The 15,347-nt window shown below is 38.2% G+C and overlaps 1 protein-coding gene across 10 annotated transcripts in view; it reads left to right on the top strand.

Annotated features, from left to right (window-relative positions):
* Window positions 1-15,347, top strand: part of PPP2R5E (protein phosphatase 2 regulatory subunit B'epsilon) — a 76,614-nt gene that overhangs the window by 16,993 nt on the left and 44,274 nt on the right. The window contains exon 1 of one of the 10 annotated variants that reach the window (XM_071745329.1): window positions 8,993-9,162. The exons of 8 other annotated variants lie outside the window; for them this stretch is intronic. The gene's annotated coding sequence lies outside the window, so the exon portion shown is untranslated. Of the gene's footprint in view, window positions 1-8,992; window positions 9,163-10,029; window positions 10,173-15,347 lie in introns of those variants that run through there. One more of the 10 variants, XM_071745328.1, reaches the window with a different exon arrangement.

Genomic DNA, 15,347 nt, shown 5'->3' with positions numbered 1-15,347 from the left:
GTCACTAAGAAGAAGTAACTGTAGTTGGTTGTGCTCTGTAGTTTTCTGTGGGATTCCTGGAAGATTCTCAGAAAGTTTTAGTGATAACATTGTGGGAGATCTCTTCTTTTTTTCACCTTGCTTGCAATATCTCCCTGATCTAAGCTGGCCTTTTGTTTGGGATTTCTGTGCCTCTTTGCATGTAATGAGTTAAATTCAGTATTATTGTGACTTCCTTGGCTTCTTTCTTGTGTGTGCTTGTTGGATTTTCAAGTTTTAAAAATGGTGGCAGTAAACTTGCTTGTTGCTTTCAAGATCTCTGAATATATTGCCATATGGATTAAATTGTAGAGGGAGACTGCTGGAAATGAAATTTCTCCTTCTACAAATAGATATTGGGAAAAAAATCAGAAACCGAGGAAAGGATGATTCCAGATTTTATGTCCAGAATTTAACTTTTCCCTTGTTGTTAGAAACAAAGGTGCAAAAGATGGTGATTACAGCTGAGACAGTGTTTAAATCACTGTAGAAAACATAACTTAATTGTTACCACGGGAGACTAAACTTGGCAGCTGGTTATCTTTAGTGTTTTCAAATAACATTTTTGGGATTGCTTTTTGAAGCTGAGGTGGTACTGTGTTACTTGTCATCACAGGTCTCCTTCATTTCCCTGTATTCCACCCAGTCCATACTTTTTTGCTTGTTCTTTATCACTGTCTTCCTTACTCCTACTTTTTAGTTCTTCAACTCCTGATGGATACAATTCACTTATTTTTCCACAAGAGGGTGATAAAAATCACTCGTGCACCTGAAAGCAAGCACTCCAGGTGAAGTGGGTTGCAGAGGTTATTGAAAATCTCAATATACTAAAATTGGATATATTTATAAAGTTAAAACCAGTCTGTTCATCTTCTTAAGCTACAGAGGTTCTTAAATTACAGAGGCTGTTTGTCTGCACTTCTGGAGACAAGACAAGACCTGTCAGGATGGAGATCCACCCTATGAGGAGTATGCCAGCTCCATCCTGACAGTCTTGCCTCTCTGTTACCTTGCAGTAAGTTTTCTTGTGCTTTCTCCTCCATTCACTCCCTTGACTTTATTTTCTTTTTTCCCCTCCTGCTTATTATTAGAAGAAACAGAACCTCCCTTACCACCAGTGCTAAGAAACTGTAGAGGCTGAAATTTCTTCTCATCTTTTAAAAGTGTGAGAAGGATGAAAAGGCAAGGCAAAGGGAGAGAGAAAATAGCCACCACTGTGATTTGCCTCTTACAGTGAGGATCTTAGTAGAGATCTGTATCTGCTTTTGGCAAAGCCTAGACCTTAACAGGTATCTTACTCAAGATTAAAAGCCACTCTAGTTTCTTTTTTTAGGATTAGAAAGTATGGCAGAGAGAAGTGGTTATTAGTCCCGGGAAGAGTAGCTCCAGAACTGTCTTCAGGGATGGAGATAGTGGGTGAAGTCCTGGCACCTGGTCTTGGCTCTTGGAAAAGCAGTGCAGTTGTCTCAGGGTATGCTGGATGGCAAAGGTAAGGGAGAAGAACCATTAGGTATGTGGGGCAGGGCTGGGATGCTGGGCCTTTTAGAGGCACTTTAAGAAAGAGACAGCATAATCAAAGTTGCTGTTAGCTTATATTTTGGGCACCATAAACTCAGAAAAATATCCATTGCTGTATACATCTTTAGAATATCACCTGAGTTGCCAGATTAAGTCTTGTTAGCCATGAGTAAAAAGCTGCAGTGAGTCCCTTTAATATTAGAGAAATGAGCATTTGGGATCAGTACTGTGGATTAGGCTCAAGGTAAGCAGTGAAAAGGCTCCTGGAAAAATTCTAGACACTTCATTGTGATCAGTCAAAAGGAGTCCTGGCAAACAACAAGAGAGAAACAGAATGCTTGAGATTGTTTACCCCATTCTTCCATAAACTCTGAAATTTCAGGCCATAGAGTGAAATTTTTCTTCCTAAATTTCAGGGGAAAAAAATGCCTCATATAGTAAATAAATATTATGCACTCTTTGAAGAAAAAGTCAACCACAGGATCAGTGTTCTCAGTATTTTGTTTCCTTCTGAAAGTGGGAAATTCTAAAGGCAGGAGAAATGTCTGTTCTTTCAGTGTCCTCTTGTCCCCAAACTCCCACATCCATAATGTGCACAATCAAGTTCAAAAAAACAGCCTTTGGATCACCTTGCTTCTTGGGCAAGAAATGCCAAGTTTAAGGTTGGTTCAGGTGTCTCTAAATCTCAACTGGAACAGTTATTTCCAATTAAGACACTTGAGGGGCACATCCCCATCTCAAAGCAGCCCTCTACAAGAAAGAAAATAATAGCCATGAAACCAAAATTATTTTTGGAATTTCTTTGGATGCTTCTGAGCTGTTTCTGAAAGAATGCAAGAGAATTTAAGAGTTTGTAATTTACAGTAGCAGTGTAAAAGTATTTTTCTTAAGTTCCCAGGATGTTCTCCTAGTGAATGCCACAGTATCTAAGAAACAGAAGTAAGTGGCTAGAAGCAGTCTTTGAATTGTCTGTAAGTACTTATTTCCTTCTTGGTAAGGAGCAATGATTGCTGTTGGAGAAACTTCCTTAATCAAGGATTTTGCATGGTGGAGGGTTGGCATGCACTTCAGAATAGATTCTGAGGTGACCTCCTTTGACATGAGTGCATTGTTGGTCTCCCCTTGTTTTGCACAGTTGATCCTAGCATGAACAGGCATTGCACTACAACAAAAATTCAGGCAAACATCTTCAAAGTTATTTCACTTGTGGTGAAATGTGCCAAAACTTCATGGTCAATAAAAAGCAAATAGTTTGGAAATGAATGTATTCTCATATTTATTTGGGTTTGGATGAGTACTACATGCCTGGATTGAAAACCCCTGTATTTCAAACATAACATTGTGGCACAACAATACAGTTGTTCCTTTTAGATAAGGCATTCATTACTTGATAATATTTTTGCCCATGTAGTTTTTAATTCCTTGAGCAACTGGACTTATATCCAGAGCTGCAGCAAAGATAGTTGAATAGGGTGCCCACCCATGAGTGTTTTGAGAGGAGTCAGCTGGGTGCAAGGGAAATAATTCACTCTTCTCCCCCATCCTTAGGTTCAGTGACTAGACAGACAGTGCCTCCCCCTCTTTTGAGCTCATGCTGTGTTGGTGATTAATGCAGTTTTTCTGCATTGTTGTTTCCCAGGTTGCTTGTCCATATTGAATATCTATATTTGGGATTATTTTTCCCAGATGTATTAGTTGGTGTTTTTCCAAACTGAATTTCACTTTATTTTCTGGCCTTGTAAGGAATTTGCTTAAGCTCCTTTGTATTATTTCTGACTTTACTGCTACTCAAAGTTCCCTATTTAATATCCTCAGAAGATGCTATCTGTATGCTATTTTAATCATATAGATCATTAAGGAAGTTATTAATGTCTGGGCTAAATTGATTTTTGTATCTCACTGGCACTTCTTTCCAGTTGGATACTTTGAAATTTTTATCCGTTTATTTCCAGACATTTTGTCAGTACTGTGTTGTGCTACCTCTTCTGTCCAAATAAACTGAAATAACTTTTAGACCGTAGGACTTCTGGAGAAAACAGAATTGTGATTCAGGCTGGAATAGAGAAAACTTTGTAAATCCAATCACAATCAAAATTGAAACTGTGTTATAATCACTGCACATATCTTTTCATATTGATTTCAGTGTGCTGTCTTTGTACTTTAATTTGTACAGTAGTAGTTCTTAAATGATAAATTATTAAGTAAATATTTTCCTAGTGGAATGTGCTTTCTATTTTTATGTATCATCTTGAGAACAGAATGTGATTCCTTTCTGTAGGGTCAGCTATTTGAAATACTTGCCTGTGTTTTTTCGATCTGCATAATCTATAATCCTCAATATGTCTTTAATCTACTTTATCTCTTAGAGAACTACATCTTTGGAATAGGGAAGAATGTAGTGTGATAGAATTCAGGGGTTTAAAGTCTGGAAGATTAAATCCATTTCTGAAGTCAGTATTGATAGATATTGGCAAGTACCAGATTGAAGAAATGAGTACTTAAGAAAATTAAATGTTACTCATATTTTCATTCTTATGGAATGAACAAGCAATAAGTAACAAAGAAGTTTTACAGTATTTCATATCTGGAAATATGGTAAAATTAAAGATGGAATTTACCACCTGGCTAATCTTAAACATCTGCTGCAGTGTTAAGGGAAAGGAATTTATTTATTTTAACGATTAATATGTAAATTAAATTGAATTTAAAAATGTTCACCTGCCTATGGATGACTAAGGTAGAAACAAGAGTGGATGTTGCCTGGCATTCACCACTTGAGCTTGAGTGGATTCATTAACCTGGGACAAATTTAGGAGGGCTGGGTGTCTGCATGCACGTGTGTTCAGAAGTCTGTTCTTGACAGAATGAGAGTGTCCCAGTATTGGTTAGGAGAGTTTTTCACAATTTGCTGTACTGGTTTTGTTAAAGTTTGCACAGAGAGCTTCTGTTGCAACTGCTTCGCTAGAACAATGGAGGAGAAAAACTTCAGAAAAAATTGCCTGTTGCCTGCATGTATTAACAGGCAAAAGATGACCCTTCAACAAAATTACTGGTGCTGTTGTGGGGGTTTCTATTTTGATGGATTTGATTAACTCTGCCTTTTTCAAGTAGGAGAATAGGGCAAGACCAATCATCAACAATAAGCTGTTAAAATTTCAGATTTTTTAAAAATTAACACCAAACAAACTTCATTGAAAACTAAGATTTTTTTCTGTAAAGGTCAGGTAGGGTACTTTATTAGGTGAATATTGAAGTGTTAAATGTAAACACGGCTTAGTTTTTTTTCCCAAGTGTTGCTTTTGTATGTTTTGGTAACTGACAGCAATTGAAGATCGTTAAATAGAACAACTTGTCAAAGGTCAGGTGTCATTGTTTGTCTAATACTAAGGTATTAGGTATCATTGTCAGGGGATGATAGATTTCTCATTGCACCTAATGACAAATAATCTGATCTTGCAAGGTCTTTGGGCTTGGGGGTGGGGATAGTGCCTGTCCTAAATGGCAGACTTGCACAGCAGTTTTTGTTAATGAAGCCACACTACATAGCAGACCTGGCTTCAAACACCACCAGGACTGAATTATTTATTTATTTGTTTTTAAAGTAGTTGATGTTAAACAAATATTCCTTATGTTTTAGAAGATGAAGATCAGCAGAGTTTAGTAAACTTAACAAATGGTTTGAAACATGTGTAACACTGAAAACCCCGCATTCTTTTAATACTAAACAGAAAGAACAAAGTTGGAGTGGAATTTCAGCTGTCTCCATTTGTAAAGCTTCTGAGGAACCTGCAAGGAGATGTAAATTGTGGGGAAGCTGTACTTGAGTACAGATTGTCTTTAAAAAAAAAAAAGAAAAAAAACCCCCATGTATCATGGTCCTTTTCTGCTACTTGCCCTTAAAAATGACTCCATCTAAACTAAGCTAACAGGGAAGCACTGAAATGCCTATTTTGTACCTGCATCTGGCATTGCAATAGCATCTTTGTGGCTGTTGGGAGGGAGGGTCTGCCTTTTTCCCAATGAGGAAATAAGTGGACATTTTAATTTTTTTCCCTTTGGACAATGAGAAGTTTTCTACCAGCTTCACTGCATAAATTCATATTTCACTGCTTAAATTCATATTTTGCTTTCTGTGCTGCCATACCATTTTCAGTAAAAGAGCAGTTGCATGGAGACAAAGAGACTGCTGATTTAAGTCTCAATAGAGAAGTCTGTTAGGCTTCATCTGTGGGAGGATACTAAATGTAGCTAAGAGGTTGGCAGATGCTACCTGGACCAAAACTACTTGAAAATATTAGGCAGCTGTTTAGGAGGTTTGTCTAAAAACCATTTAACAACTTGAAGAATTGCTGGGAAAAATATGACAGAGGAGTTTGGTTTGAAAATGTATTTGTTGTCTGGATGTAATTTGCTGTTCATGTTAAGTAAAAAAAAGTAGAGTTCAGCTACAAATATTTTGCTAGTGTTTATGTCAGGGGGGAAAAAATCCAACTCAAGCCCTGCTTTCACTTCCCACCTGTCTTACAATTTTTTGGTAAATTATGCCAGTTTATGCAACATTTTGGCATTTTCAAAGGGAGTAATCCTGTTTCTGATTATGTAAGGTAAGCTGGAAGCTGTGGAGTGTTGTCTTCTGAAGTTCTCAGAAAACTCAGGGTATCTGCTATTATTTTTTTCTAAGCTGCTAACACTGTGAAAATTTATCTAAAGGGTTTGTTTGCACTGCTACTGTTGAGAGCACTTCCAGGAGGCCAGAAGCAAGGTGGTGGGACAGGGCCTGAATTTCTACTGAGCTCCACGCACGGCCAAAGAGCAGAAGCTCTCTTCATCTGCACCTTCCTCATCCTTGCACTTGGCCTCCTCTGGGGGTTGGGAGCTGCTCTGGTTTCTCACCTTGTGTAAACGCTCTTGAGCCGAATCATTTCTGAGCTGTGAGATGCTGGGTGGGACACATGGCATGAGCCACCTCAGCATTTTTAGATTGTTTTTCCTTTTAGTGGGTGGGGAGATAAAGCAGCAGTTGTGTGAAGCTGTTGTGCAGCATGCCTGAGAGTAGAGAAAAAGCCTGAGGAAGCCATCGCTCAGGACCGGGGTGGTTAATTTAAGCAGGGAGTGTGAAGTTCTAATTTATTTCTAAGTGCGGTTGCCCTCACGAGCTGTTCCATGGGGAGAGCTGATTACAGGATCTCTGTGCTGGGTCATTAAATGGTTAACACAGTGGAGATGTTTATGCTTCAGAAGCTGAGCTTTGCACACATGTGGGTCTGAGCGTTTCCGGTAGAACACATTTGATGCTTAACCTGGCAAATAGTCAAAAGAGGTGATTAATGTTTTGCATGTTTGAAATAGGTTTAATTTTGTGTGCTTGAAGCTTCTAGCAGGGGCTGTAGAAACCAGGGGGGTTAAAGAAAGTCTTTTGAGCATGTCCCACCCTTGCTTCTTCACATAGAGCCACAAAACTGTACTCAAATGAACAGGAATCTCTTGATCGAATTGAAATGGAAAATGCAGTTTTCTGTGGCCTAATTATTCAAGAAATAATAGTTGCATCCAAGTTTAACTACAACCTGTGAGACTTCTGCAACATTATCAGAAAGAAAAAATAATTTTCTAAAGCCAGGCAGAGAAGCAGCAAGAGCTTTTTCACAGTGTGTTGATTTATCTCTGCTACTAGTTCTGCTTCTGGTAGTGGTTTTCAATTTTCATAAAATGTTATTTGCTGCTTGCTTCCTATTTTATTTGTTCCATAACTACAAAGTATGTGGCTAAAATTTCTGTACACATTTTCATAATTTTTCATTTTTTCTTGTAGAATTTCTAAAAATTTATTTCTGAAAGAGTGCATTTTTGATCCAGTGAAATGGTTGTTTCAGAACTTCTCTAGTGGTCTCTTGCTGTTTCTCAGGAGTGGATTTTGTGCCCAGGATTTGCAGCTAAGTAACTGAAAGATTGAACTAATCTTATTTTAATAAAAGCACAAATGTTTCTATATTTTAATAGAAACAACTCTGATTTTTAAATTTTTTTTTTTCTTTTAGAAGATCATAGACATTGGTACAGGTCAGGAGCTTTTTTAGAAGTCTTAAGTAAAGGTGATGATGCAGCCTGGTGAAATTCAGGTGTGATCTAGACTGGAGCACTGTCACTTCATTGATTAATTTTATGTGTGAAGTCCCTTCCTTCTCAGTCAGATTTTTTTTAAACAATAAAAATAAGAAATTAATTACTCCATTAAAAATTTATATAATAATAATTTATTATTTCATTAGATTAACTTAATTTTTTTTCTTAGGAATAGTGTGCCAGCTGTTTTTACATTGAAAAAACTTTTTTTTTTTTTTTTAAACAGAAATCCATAGCTCATTTTGTGACTTCACCAGATCCATTTCTTTTCATTAGCACACTTCAGCAAGCTTCACCAGGTTAAAATAGGGCTGTAGATTTAAAACAATTTTAAACTGCAATCCTGCTTAAGCTTTTCTATTTTCTCACTTCCTTCTGCCTGCTCTGAGCACCACTAGATTTGCATGGCCTTTTGCTCCTCTCTTTACTGCTGCAGTTGAGATCCTCATTGTCAGCTGCAAACACTTCCATGGCAAATACTTTGTATGTTCACTTGGTCAGAATCTTGGGAGAATATTGAACAACTCCCAGTACCGTGATGTGGTATTTTAGAGGTCCACATGGGGTAGTGTTTTCATGTGTTTCATGTCCTTACAGTAACTTTTGCCCTTGATAGGCATTTACCTCTCCCTTTCCTAGCAAGTGTCTTAAAAATATTCAGGCACAGATCGTTGAAGGTAGAAAGGAATGGCTGCTCTTACAGAAATGACTGAATGATGTGATTTAAAAGAAAAAAAAATAAAGGAGGTTTTATGGCTGTTTTATACAAACTCCTTAAAACTCAGGTGTCTTTTTTTTTAATGGATTTGGGGAAGTGAGACACACTGTGCTGATGAATCAAAAATTTGTGGAGATTTGATATATACTTAAATAGAGGCAGTGAAATGCTGAAGTGAAAGCTGCTCAGCAGATCTTGTTGAGGAATGCTTGTGCTCCCCTTCTCTGAAAAGGAAGGGTTGTAATTTGAGCCTGCCTTTTTAAAAGAAGAGTTTCCTCCAACTCTTACCAAGGTAGAGTTTGAAAAAGGAAGTAATTTGGTAAATGTTGAAATACAGCTCAGTGTCAAAGCAACTGGAGACTGAAATTACTCGAAATAAATAGTTGCTCTTATTTTGAAAGTGTGTCAGAGTGGAGGAGCTTTCTTAAAGCATCGCTGCTATTGGTTGCACAAAAGCCTCGTTTCTGCAGCTAATGATAGATAGGAATATTAATAATACAATTCATGCCTTGTCATATTTTGCTGCTTAATCATCTTGTTTGGCACTCCCCCGGCCGTGTTCCGTGTGGCCATAATTCAGGAATGAAAGCTCACTCGGGCACTGGTATTACAGTCCAGTAATCAAAGAGGCAGGGATTATGCAGATAATGAAAGGACTGGCCAGCGTGTGTTTATCCACAAAAACTGGAGTGAATTTAGAGACAGTAAACAACCAGGGAGCTGCCTTCTGCGCCGGACCATGGCCGTCACTCCTACGTCACCACTGCTTTAAAGATCCAGGGAGGGTAAGCAGAAACCGAGAGCACTCTCGGGTTCAGAGACATGTGTCAGCAGGATTACTTGAAGTTTCCACCATGGAAAACTTCAACTCTTCCCAGACTTCAGTGATACTGTTTTTTGTAGGCTGTTGGCTGCTGTCAAAATTAGTATTTCAACGAGGTTGCTAATATTTGGTTAGAAAATACTTGATTTATAAGCAAAGGGCTTCCTAGACATTAACACAGATTTGAAAGATATAAGGGGCTACGGCACAAGTCTGATTTAAAAAAAAAAAAAAAATTAAAAAAATAATTGTTTTGTTTGCTTTCCTTAAATTTTTATTAACACAATTTTAAAATCTATACCTAGCATTTTGTTTTCTCAGAAGCTTTGTGAATTGCTTGTGATTCAAAGTATTCCTGGTTAACTTTTTTTTAAATTTTGGAGTAGGAAGCCATCTCTTGGCTCGATGCTGAGGGTAGGTGTAGTTTGGGGGCACTGTAAAGAAAAAAAAGTTGAAAGCATGAAAGGAAGTATCTAAAACAAAAGGGGAAAATAAGTGTGGTTGGGTTTTGGGATTTTTTTTTTTTTTTTTTTTTTTAATAGCTCTTTCCCTTTATAAACAGGATCACTATTTTGGTGTTTTGTCTTTAATAGTGTAGCTTCTTTCAAGATAGCCATGATCTTTTGTGAAGTGGCTTCCATGCTCTTCTCAGTGCATGAATAACAAATACTAGAAGGGGTGGGGAGGAAGTTGATTGTAATTTGACTTAAAAGCATGAATGTTTTGACCTCAACGATTGGCAGGTTGAAAAGAATGATTTGCTGTGCTGTTTGTGTGAGTGTTGGGTTGTTCAGTGTTAATCACCATCTAGTTATGAATATAATTCACTTGTTAGACAAGTGCATTAGGGACAGGCTAGTGCTGGACATTTAAACATGCCTTCCTTCAGTAAGCACTCGAGTTAGAAGGAGGAATGTTCTTCAGAGTACTGTGTTGGAAAGAAGCAATATTCATCTTATGGATGTAATGAAGGTAAGGTTCTTCATGTTGGAAAGGTCTGATAAAAATCAGGATTTTTTTTTTTTTAATTATAGTTTCTTATGTACTTAAAAATGGGTTTCTTTTATTATGAGTGGCCACTCCTTGTGAAATTTTCAGGTGTAATCCGAGAGTAAGGTATTGTGGTGTTTGGTTTTTTTTCTGTTTGTTTTTTTTTTGTTTTTTTGTTTTGGTTTGGGTTTTTTTTTGTTTGGTTTTTTTTTTTTTTTTGTTTTGTTTTGTTTTTTTGTTTGTTTGCTTTGTTTTTTGGTTTTTTGGGTTTTTTGGTTTTTGTTTATTTTTTGGTTTTTTTTGTTTTTTGTGGTTTTTTGGTTTTTGTTTTTTAGTTTTTTTTTTTTCCCTTTTCTTTTTCTAATTGTTTATGTTTTAGGGTCTATATTTTGAATAGGGTATTTTTGGGTTTGGTTTATGACTTGAGAGGACTTTCTTTAGCACCTGTAAACTTTTATTGACAGGTATAATTTAAAAAATATTCTGTCTTTGCATGATGTAGCAAAGCTGTGGACTCTGAGGAAACCTGATCTTCATTTTTTAAAATGATACTTTTATTTGGCTTGTGTTTACAGGCATGTGATGAGCTTTATGAGCCAGTGAGTGGAAATTAGATCAATTTATAACCTGATCCTATAGTCAGGATTCATCTGGCCTTGAGAGGCCTAAGAGCTGAGGAAGCAAAGGATCAGTCTCCATGCTGCAACAGTTTTTCCTGGATTTCAGCATTAAGACCAGTTTCTGATGTTGTTTAGAAACAAGTCTAATGTGATTATATTTGTACTTTGACTGATTAAGGATTGCTGAGTCAGGATCACAATTTGAAAGTCAGGCATGTAAGGGGAGATGGGTGTTAATGTTTGGGTTACTCTGTCCAGTGTGTTATGTGGTGATATTGACAAGTCAGGGGCTGATCACTGTGTTGAAGGATGTTAAGAGTGACTGTGTTTTAATTCAGAAGAGAGATTGCAATATATTTTATTTTTTGCACATTTTCTAGCTGAAGTTAAGACAAGTTATTGAAGTTTTATCTTGAAGCTATTGTGTTTATTAATTGTAATTTCAAAATACCAGTCCAGCAGAAGTTCTGAAAGTCTCCTCATAGCCTGTGTATTCTATCCCTCTAGATATTCAGAATATGGTAGGAGTTTCAGTTATTATAATTCAGACATTCATTCTGGTCATTAGATAGTTCTGAAAATCTGCCTCCTATAGATTTAAATGAGTTCCTTGCTTGTATTAAGGAAAAAAACATTCTTTTAAAAGTGCAGGAAGCCCAGAAACACAAACCAAGCTGTGATTGTTAACCTTAGACCTACCCAAAAGTAAAGAGTTAACAGCAGCTTGCTGGGTAGTGACAAGAACAGGTAGGATGATCACTGAAGGGGGAAAACCAAGGGAAGTTGCTCAGTGTCAGAGTCGGGAAGCAGAGAGGAACTGGCCAGACCAGTTGTATGAGAGGATCTGAGCTGTATCAGGTGAATGGGTGGAGGGGAATTAGAGCTCCCTGATACCAGAACCGGGTTGAGTACAGGGCAGTAGAGAGAGCTCTGCTTGAACTCATTTATTCTGTTTATTCAAGCAAACTGCAGTATCTGAGCTTGCCCTAATACCTGAACAGCCTTTCTCTCATAGTGCTTTTAACTGAGCACTATGCAACACTGGAAAATGAAGAAGAAAATTCAAGGATTATTTACTATTCTGCTACTAGGAGGTAGTAAGGATATGGAGAAAATAAAAACAATTTTATTCTTAGTCAGGTGTAGTACACTGTTGTACAATACTGCAGTTCTGTTTGCCTTACAAGTATTTTAATAAAAAACACTAATGCATAAACTTGTATCTGTTTGCCAGCTGGTTGAATTTTGGAGCTTTTAATTTTTCCATGTGATCTGAGCATTGAAGGGAGGGCCAGGTGTAAATACTTGTACCATGAGTGCCCTAAGGTGGTGCCAGTGCCTCAAGGAAGGATTATCTAGTAGTGGGAAGAGAACCTGCTCTTTTTCCTCTTGGTTGCACAAACACCCTTTTTTCATTTCCTCCACCTTGCTGTATCCTGACTGAAACCTCACATTAGGCTGGGGAAACCTGTGTGTCCACATCAGGCCTGTGTGCATCGAGAAAGGACAAACTAGACTGCTCCTTGCACCTTCTCTGAGTGAGGAAAAACAATGTGGGAGAACTCATCAGTCTCTGGTAGGTCTGGCTGAGTGCAGAAGATGACACTGAAGTGGCAGAAAAGCCCCACGAGCAGTAGGGTCCCACTGAGTCCAAGCTGGGAAGGAAGCATTCTGGGTGGATGCATGCCATGGAAAATCAGCAGTGTCCTTTCCTGCAGCTGAACCCAGCCCCAGGGCATTTGGGCTGATTGGAGCTTGGTACCACCAGAGAGATCCCTTGATTCACTTGACTGCTTCATCTGCCTCAGAGACTGGAGGAGAGGAACCCCCTGCAGAATGAGCAAGAACCGTCAGGCCTTGGCCTGTGCAAAAGCTGTGCCTGAACATCCCATAGAGGATGTGAGTGTGTAACTGGGAACAACCATGTCCTGTCCCATCACAGTTAGGAAAATCCTAATTTTTTTCCAGTATTTCTGATCCGCAAGCATGGGGTTTGGAAGTTGGAGAAAGAGTGAGGGGAATGCTCTTGAGATGGGTTCTAGGGCCCATGTTTCCTGGTGCTCCTGTGATGGGCTCTGCTTGTCCTACAGGGGGGGCTTGCTCCCCCTCTACTCATTTCCTACTCCTTCCAGGCACTTCATGTTCCTCATAGTGCTGTCATGAGAAGAAAGGGTTCCTTATTGGTTTTGAGGCACAATACATCTGAACCCAAATAGATGTCCATGTCTTTTCTATAATATAATTGAGTTCTTGCTATATTACTCATTTCCTCAGTCTGGACCAAGGTTGTACACAGCCATACAGAACTGCTTCTTTGAAAACAAAAATAACCTCAACCAAACCAAGCAAAACTAATGTGAGAGTGTGAAGGACTGATGTGCAGGGCAAATGGTGGTTGTGGCTTCTGCAGTTTGCTGTACATGTTCATTCTTTTTGGCAGAATCACATTTAAAGCAGATCCTTTTTGCCTTCATTTCAAGTGAAAAGTTCCTTTCTCAGCAAAGCAAACCATCATAGGAGTGTTCCCTTTCTCATTTGCAAAATAAATTATTTCAAGTTCTCTTGGGTCCACATGGAAAAAGTACTCCACTGTTTTACTGGATGCTGTGTTCTCCAAAACATCCCATTTTCAAAAATTGTTGTTTCTTAATGATCCACAGCTGAAGGCCCTTCCCTTTACTCTTGGCAGCCTGTGCTGTCTTTATGGGATGGAACAGGATCTTTCTTTCGTCCTAGGAAACAGTATTAATCCTGCCAGTATTTAACTGAATCCAGGATTACTAATCTGTCAAAAAGCTGTGCCTTTAGTTTTTAGAGATGATGTTCAGGATATCTGATAGTTGCATTTACATTGTCAAAAATGCATGCTGTGTTTGTCTGTCAGAGCCTCACAATTTCTAGAAGGGATTAATTATATTAGCATTAAATGTGATCTTCATTAGTAAAAATGAGTCAAGGTCTCTTAATAAAATGTTAATTTTCTCATTTACATTCTCTATTTCTGAAGTAATGGCTTCTAAACACTCAGCGTTTAAATTTGCTTTTCTAGTAGAATAATGAAGTATTACGATGACTGTAAAGTAATTTAGTATGAATTTAGTTATTTACTTTTCCCAATGTTTTCCTAGTAAAAGCTGCCTAACTAGTCAGGCAGTCTTATGATCTGTTTTTCCTGTTGGTACCAATTTGTTTCTGCAGAAGCAGAAAAATTCCAAGATAACTTTTTGTTAGGAAAATACTTAAGTAGCAAGCAGGGGTTATTGGGGGTGTCTGAAGCTGTAAAGTCAGCTTTATGTCATGTGGTTTATGTCATGTATGTGAGGAAGAAGTCTGTGTGGAAGAACCTGGGTTGCTTGTATGTGTGTATTGTCATTGCTTGCTTCACTCTTCAAAAATCTCACTTTACATGGGTTTTCTGTCATTTCTTTTGAGTCCTTGCAAGTTACAGATTGGTTTAAGTGATATATGGGGGGGGAAAAAAACCTAGTGAATGAGTGCAATTGGTCTCTAGTATTTCAGTTATTTCCTATTTTGTGTGGTGCTTCCTCACAGGATTTAGAACTTCAAATGCATCAAACTCTCATGTGGAAAGGTTACTACCTTAAAACAGCATGTGAGTAAAGTTGCTTTAGAATCTTAGAGGCTAAATTCTGATTAACTTGTATTAAACTCTGGGCTTCATCTTGCATGGCAACTGACTTACTGGAATCTTCCTCCTTTGAATTAATTCAAGTATGAGGCACACAGCTTCCTCAGTGCAGCAGCTCAGTAAGAGTTACTCAACTGGGTTACTTTCCAGTTGTGACTAAGGGGCCAATTAGCAGCATCCAGAACGAGACGGCAGCGCCTAGGTAAAAATAGATGGCATTTGGAGAAGCTGGGGACTGTTTGGAGAAGGTCTTCAGCTGCAAACTGAGAAGATGTAGAGGCAAGCTTCAGAAAGGATTATTGCAGACATGATTGTGAGAAGCTCCATGAAGGTGCAGCCCAGAGAAACAGCAAAATGGAATACCAAGTTGGACCCTCAGACTGGGGGGCCTCTGCTACCAGAGGAACGCCTGAGAATTGATAGTAAAAGGAAACAAGCTGTAACATCCTCTGAGAATGAAGAGGAGTGGGTGTAAAACTTTCTTCATTCATGAGTCTTATGTTAAGGATTGATGCTTCAGTGCATCTGCCAGAGGAAGGAAGAAGGAGTAAGGCACACAGAAGTGTTTTTCAGTAGGTTTGTTTGAAGGCAATTAGTTGGCTACTACAGAGTCCCTGAGACCAAATAATTGAGTAATATGCTAGGTGCAGGGAGGAGAAGTTGATGTCATGAAACTGTATTTTGCTTTACAGCCATTACAGTTACAACTTCTTCCTCCGACCACAACATTTTTAATGGTCCTTCTCTGTCATTCTGTAGGATACTGAGGCCACTGGATTAGTATAGTTTAAAACTCTTTAAAAATCTTTAACTGACCTACTTTGACTGCACATTCACTATTGGATTGGGAAAAGGCCATCTGTGTATGTGCCCACTGATAAAGCCTGA

This window comes from Heliangelus exortis, chromosome 5, assembly GCF_036169615.1.
Source record: "Heliangelus exortis chromosome 5, bHelExo1.hap1, whole genome shotgun sequence".
Lineage (NCBI taxonomy): Eukaryota > Metazoa > Chordata > Aves > Apodiformes > Trochilidae > Heliangelus > Heliangelus exortis.
This window is presented reverse-complemented; position numbering and strand designations above follow the sequence as displayed.